This window comes from Perca fluviatilis, chromosome 15, assembly GCF_010015445.1.
Source record: "Perca fluviatilis chromosome 15, GENO_Pfluv_1.0, whole genome shotgun sequence".
In the NCBI taxonomy this organism is placed as follows: Eukaryota; Metazoa; Chordata; class Actinopteri; order Perciformes; family Percidae; genus Perca; species Perca fluviatilis.
The window spans coordinates 38415760-38423442 of NC_053126.1; positions in this window are offsets into that span (position 1 = coordinate 38415760).

The window sequence follows — 7683 nt, forward strand, 5'->3', positions numbered from 1 at the left end:
CCCTCGTGAATGCTGATCAGAATGTTAATGACCCTGGCAGTTGTTCTTCATTACTAATAATCATGACGACTGGCGGGAAAAAAGCAAAAACTCTCAGACGCCGGGGAATTGCTGCCAGTGTAGGGAAACCGGATCTATAGACTACCTTTTATTAATAATACGTCCAAAACGGCAGGCATTAAAGCACTCGGGGACAGCTCGATATACCAGATCTACTGTATATGATAAGATTTAACAGAACTATAAATTATACCCAAACAAGCCTTAGTGATAAAGGTGAAGATTATATAAAATATTTATATATAAAAAAACTTAGCTGTCAGCCATTTCCCTGGAAACAGCAGAGAATAAGCAAGTACCGATATTTGGACCGGGATGGCACAGTTCAGTAGCGTTCCCTCTCTACTGGACCCAATTCAGAATATAAATCCAAGAGCTCAGCTTTAGGGAATCTAAATCGGCCTTATTAGACAGTCATCATCATGGTCCCCGGAAGTCTCTTTTTCTCCTGATTCTTCCATTGGGGTTAGTCCTCCTGCAGGGCCATCATGCAGCATTACGCACGGGTTCACGGAGTATTTATATGTTTACAACTATTAGAGTGATTGTTACACACCTCTCCAAAATCGTAGCATCAACTAGTGGTATCCCCACCCCGAACAACTGATGCATACAAGATCATAGCAGGCAACAAACACACTTTTCTTCTGCAGGTTTTGTTATGAACCTTATTAAAGTTCCCGGACTGATAACGAGGACATTAAGGGTAACAATTGCGCAAGTCTAACTGGCTGTATTTCCAGACTTTGACATTTGATGATATATGCACAGTTTTTAAGAACAGATATTTAGTTATTTACACTGTGTTCTGTAGTTATCTAATGGTAGGGTATTTGATACTACCTGTATTCCACATGCAGTCGGGCCATCTCCCTCCCTCCTGTGATCCGTAGCGGACAATGTGATGGTGAGACAGGCGCCAATTAAATATTAGGAACCAGTTTTGATTTAAGATTTTAGTTGGAGGTGTTTATGGAACGAAGTATCACACAGTACAAGCGCAAATAACACTGCTGGATTTAATCTTCATGAAAATGTGGATGATATGGAGTGAAAAAATGTGCGTGAGGCATCACTACTAGAAAATATCACGAGTAATCTTACTTACCGTAATTTACTTTCTGCAGTCTGACTTCAGTTCACCACCCTGCGCCATCTGCATTACCAATTCCCTATTTTGTCTCCAAAATTAGCGTGATGCATGGGTTCCGAGATTTCGCGTGAGGGAACCGCACATTCTCCCCCGTCAAGTTTGTTTTTTATAAATCCCAACCTTTGCGTTATGGAAGTGGGCGTACGCATTTTTCAGCCTCTTCTTGTTAATGCGTACATTTATAAATGAGACCCCTGGTGTTTACTATAGAAACTACGACACACACAAACTATAGAAATATACCACATATATGTATTTTTTCAATTGAAAAGTACCAGTATACTGCCCGTCAGTTAGTGAGAAAACAAGTTGGGGTGGACAGCAGTATGTTTGAAATGCTGAATGATTTATTTCAAAAGAAACTTGTGAGCACATCTCTGGTAAACAGGTGATTCTCTGTGGAGAAACTCAGTGTGACAGATCTAAAATCAGTGTTAGTTGGACTAAGAGTTTCTACCAGTCAGACATGTTTGTTCCACCAGTGTGAGGCGGGTCTCACCTGACAGGGGCCATGTCGGCCATGACTGGCCGCTTTTCCTGTCCTTCACGGTGATCTGAGGGAAATGAAGTCCAGCCGTAAGGGCGCTACTGCACAGGAAGCACAGCGTTGCTATGGCAATGCGTAGCTGCAGGCGTGCTGGTTAGCGGTTGAAGATGCAAGAACTCTTCCTCCCTCTTCGGGACGGTTAGCGTAGCCCTCGTTAGCAATGCAGCCGAGGATCCCGACAGAGCAGAGCTGCACCACACGGTGATTAAAGTCAACTATTACCTTAATGACATCAATCTGAACTGTGACATCATCATAACCTCATGAAAGAATAAATAAATGCCTTTATTGTCATTGTTCACACACACACACACACACACACACACACACACACAAACACACACACAGACACACACACACACACTCTACATACACACACACACACACACACACACACAGACAGACACAGCCTTTTTACACACCGCACACACACGCGCACAATACACACACACACACACACACACACACACATCACACACAATCATTCACACACACACAGACACACACACACACACACACACACACACACACACACACAGACAGACATACACACACAAACATTCACACACACACACAGACACACACACACTCACACATACCACACACACACACCACACACACACACACACACAACACACACACACACAGACAGACACTTACGCATACACTTTTACACACACTAACACACACACACACAAACACACACACACACACACTAAGATGCAGAAACAGCTGTTAGAAGATACATCATCAGACTCACCCAGCAGGGGCGACCCTCAGCACGGTCTGAGGCTGTCTGAAGAACACCAGCTGGTCGAACGCCTCCCCACCTTCCCGCGTATGCCTGGAAACCCTCCATCCAGACCACTTCCTGACCGAGAACAGGTCGGTCTGGAAGATTCTACTCAGACTAGTTCCAAGTTGCTCTCAGTTGAAACCGTTGAAGAGCAGTTACATTTCAGTCCATTTATCTGACTCTTTGATCCAAACGTCCAATCAGTGATCCAACATGAAGCTACAGACTCAGAACACACAGAAGTTCATCAGCTTCTCCAAACAGACACATGCTACTAACGCCACAGTTCCTGTAAACCACTTAAACCAGTGAGATGTTCTGTTCTCTTCTTTTCCTCTTCTTCTTCTCTGCGGTTCTAAATGGTAATCTGCTGTAATCCCTCTTCATCCCCTGCTGAGAGGCTCCACCAATCACAGGCTTTCTTTTCCTTTTCCCGATTTATCTTGTTAGGAGTCAGAGTAGTCAAATCACCGGGAAGGAGGCAGGGTCACAACCTGACTACAAAAATGGCTAATTCCTCTCATATATATATATATATACATTATACTGTATATATATATGAACTTAGTTTGCCATTTTGTAGTAGGGAAGTCTGAATGATGTAGGTAGACATATTATTACCTATATAGTGGACTCAAAGGTTTCCCACATGCATCGTTGAACGTAGTGGACATCGATGGTCACTCAACCAAGCCCTATATCCCATCATGCATTGCGCTGAAGGAAAAACAATCAGACAGACGAGAGGAGAGAAAGCAGTGAGAGGGCCCAGCTTTAATGTCTTCTTCATGGTTTTAATACTGAATGATTTCTTAAAGAAACTCAAGAAAAACGCTGGAGGTGTTTAGCGATAATGAGTAGAAATTAAAGCTGCAAGCAGCGTTGGACAGCCCTCGCACCTCCTTGCGCTCAGGGTTACTGGCGGACGCCACTCCCTTGCCAACCGTTGCGCCACTCATGATGGATGGAAATGGAACTCTCTGCTGACTTCAATGATATCTCACACAAGACTCTACGTCATACAGTTCTTTATCTGTGAAGGGGGCGTGGCTAAAGCATAGGGGCGGGCCAAACCATGACCAATGAAAAGGAACTCTCTGCTGAGTTCAATGATACTTCACACAAGACTCTACCTTCAACAGTTCAAAAGTCATAAAGGGGCGTGGCCTGAGTAAGTGGGCATGGTTAATGTATAGGGGACGGCTCAGTATCACATGTAGACCACACATTATAAGTTTCATGTAAATCGGGATGATGTTTGTCATATAAGGGCAGACTTCCTGTTGCCAGGCCGCTATGACCAAAAGTCAATATTGGCCTGTAGGTGTCCTGGACCCTTGTTGATTGTGGGAAAATTCAAGCAGATATGACAATGTACACTGTAGTTACAGCCACTTTCTCATTCATCGCTAAACACTCAAAATGGCCGCCACGCCGCACACCGTTTGCGAAAAGTTTTCTTTTTAATAACTTTTCATCTTTAAGGTGTTGAGATAGCACAAAACTAATTTGAAGTCCATCGGATGAAATCTCTAGGAGGAGTTCTTTAAAGTACAGCACCTTGACTTTTAGGCCTACTTCCTGTTGCAACTAGGGGGCGCTATGACTTTGAGTCAATATCGGCCTGTAGCTGTCCTCAGGGTTGAACAATGTACACTCGAGTTACACACACTTCCTGTTTCGATGGCGAAACGCATAAAATGGCCGCCATGCCCTATGACGAAAAGTTTTTCTTTTAACAACTTTTCATCATTAACGTCTTAAGATGGCACAGACCAAATTTGAAGTTGATGGATCACTGGTGTGTGTGTGTGTGTGTGTGTGTGTGTGTGTGTGTGTGTGTGTGTGTGTGTGTGTGTAACTGTGTCACTAGTGAGGAGTTTGGAGTTTGAAAGCTGGACATTAGAAGTCACTACTTTTTGTTTAAAATAATGAAAACTAAGGCTTAAGCCAGTCTACAAGAGTCCACAAAAATCTAGTTTATGTGTTGATTACTTAACCATACACTGTTCTTGCTTTTATCACCATTTATTATGCTATTTCATCCACCCCACCCCCCTCCACCCAAGATCAGGCATGTACTAATGAGGGAGCTGTGTGTACGTATGCGTGTTAAAATGATTCCTGGACCCTGACTTTCAAACGTGTATGTTTTGTGTCACTTCCACATAAACAAACGTATTGAAAGAGAGACAGAGTGTTTGTTATTCCGCTCTGAAAATTCGGTTGCTAATCATCCATGTTGCCAATCATCCAAACAAAGCCTTTCTCTGTGAACCAGCATGAATGATCAGCCCACCTCTGTCCCATTGTCTGTACACGCATACATGTACACACACATGCCTGCCAACTGTTGACACACATTTAAAAGCATCAAACATCAGGGCCAAACAAACAAAACCTTGTGTTGGGTCAGTGCTCTTCAAACCAATTGTCACTCTGAACCAGTGGGAACTAATCAGAGGGACCCCGCTGCGAAGGCAATTTTAGCACCACTGTGCCAAACATGCATGGAGCATCACCTCAATTAACGCCTTTTCTGCTGTATATTTTCCCATGCAGCCTTGTGTTAGTAACCGAAAGGGAAGACCTGCCATCCCAATTTCTTCTAAACAGGACTCTGGGTGGCCCTTGGAGTTAGCCACTACACTCTCTCTCAACCCCATGCTATTTATATCGGTTCCCCCTCAGTAAGCATGCCACAGGCCTCAAAGCTGTTTGTTTTCACAGGCATGTAAGGCTCCTACAGCCCTGCCACCCACAAAACAACAACGTCCAAGCAGCCCCCTTTAGAAAAATGAATGCACATAAAGTAAGCCGTGGCATCTCACAACTTCACGATAAGCCAGCTAATGAAATCATATCAAAATATTTACTGAGTGATGATTTGCAAAATTATGATTCATAAGCTCAACAGGTCGGAGTGGGTGCCTCTGCCAACTAAATGACAATTAGAAGAGAATAATGCAATTATGCAGAATGTGCAAAAATATAGTACAGTGCCTTGCGAAAGTATTCGTCGCTTTGAACTTTTCGATCCTTTGCCACATTTCAGGCCTCAAACATAAAGATATAAAACTGTAATTTTTTGTGAAGAATCAACAAAAAGTGGGACACAATCATGAAGTGGAACAAAATTTATTGGATATTTCAAACCTTTTAAACAAATAAAAACTGAAATATTGGGCGTGCAAAATTATTCAGCCCCCTTAAGTTAATACTTTGTAGCGCCACCTTTTGCTGCGATTACAGCTGTAAGTCGCTTGGGTATGTCTCTATCAGTTTTGCACATCGAGAGCGAACATATTTTGCCCATTCCTCCTTGCAAAACAGCTCGAGCTCAGTGAGGTTGGATGGAGAGCGTTTGTGAACAGCAGTTTTCAGTTCTTTCCAGATTCTCGATTGGATTCAGGTCTGGACTTTGACTTGGCCATTCTAACACCTGGATATATTTATTTGTGAACCATTCCATTGTAGATTTTGCTTTATGTTTTGGATCATTGTCTTGTTGGAAGACAAATCTCCATCCCAGTCTCAGGTCTTTTGCAGACTCCATCAGGTTTTCTTCCAGAATGGTCCTGTATTTGGCTCCATCCATCTTCCCATCAATTTTAACCATCTTCCCTGTCCCTGCTGAAGAAAAGCAGGCCCAAACCATGATGCTGCCACCACCATGTTTGACAGTGGGGATGGTGTGTTCAGGGGTGATGAGCTGTGTTGCTTTACGCCAAACATAACGTTTGCATTGTTGCCAAAAAGTTCGATTTTGGTTTCATCTGACCACAGCACCTTCTTCCACATGTTTGGTGTGTCTCCCAGGTGGCTTTTGGCAAACTTTTAAACAACACTTTTTATGGATATCTTTAAGAAATGGCTTTCTTCTTGCCACTCTTCCATAAAGGCCAGATTTGTGCAGTATACGACTGATTGTTGTCCTATGGACAGAGTCTCCCACCTCAGCTGTAGATCTCTGCAGTTCATCCAGAGTGATCATGGGCCTCTTAGCTGCATCTCTGATCAGTCTTCTCATTGTATGAGCTGAAAGTTTAGAGGGACGGCGGGTCTTCGTAGATTTGTAGTGGTCTGATACTCCTTCCATTTCAATATTATCGCTTGCACAGTGCTCCTTGGGATGTTTAAAGCTTGGGAAATCTTTTTGTATCCAAATCCGGCTTTAAACTTCTCCACAACAGTATCTCGGACCTGCCTGGTGTGTTCCTTGTTCTTCATGATGCTCTCTGCGCTTTACCGGACCTCTGAGACTATCACAGAGCAGGTGCATTTATCACGGAGACTTGATTACACACAGCTGGATTCTATTTATCATCATTAGTCATTTAGGTCAACATTGGATCATTCAGAGATCCTCACTGAACTTCTGGAGAGAGTTTGCTGCACTGAAAGTAAAGGGGCTGAATAATTTTGCCGCCCACTTTTTCAGTTTTTATTTGTTAAAAAAGTTTGAAATAGCCAATGAATTTCGTTCCACTTCATAATTGGGACCCACTTGTTGATTCTTCACAAAAATTACAGTTTTATATCTTTATGTTTGAGGCCTGAAATGTGGCAAAAGGTCGAAACGTTCAAGGGGCGAATACTTTCGCAAGGCCACTATATGTGCAATGGGCAGGTGTATAGTCCAGGATGTAGGTTAATGCAAAGTGTGGGGACTAGGGGCGGGGTTAATGTCAGTGGGGCCATAAGTGTCAATAAGGATGCATGCAGAATTATGCCACCAATAAAGCCACCAAAACTACTCTGTGCACTTGATAGGAGGTGGCCTGAGTGCATGAAAATGCGGCCCTGACCTCAAGCCAAACTGGTTATCAAAACTGTGTGACCTGATCTGAATAAACTACCCAAGCTAAAACACTACAGCCACCTACAGTAGATGCAAGGTTTTGACTAGAGTTACATTTATTAAACAGGCAACACAATACAATAAAGCACACTTGTGCATGACAAAAATTGCTGTTTTTGTGTACTTTTGTATTGTGTCATATTGGCTTTCTATGTACAGTGTATGTGGTAGCACAGGCAAGTGACTGCCTGCTGAGCATTTCTGCTTGCCGCACCTCCAATGGTGCCATTGCAGGTAGCTGCAGGGTCATCAGCCGGGAGCCACCC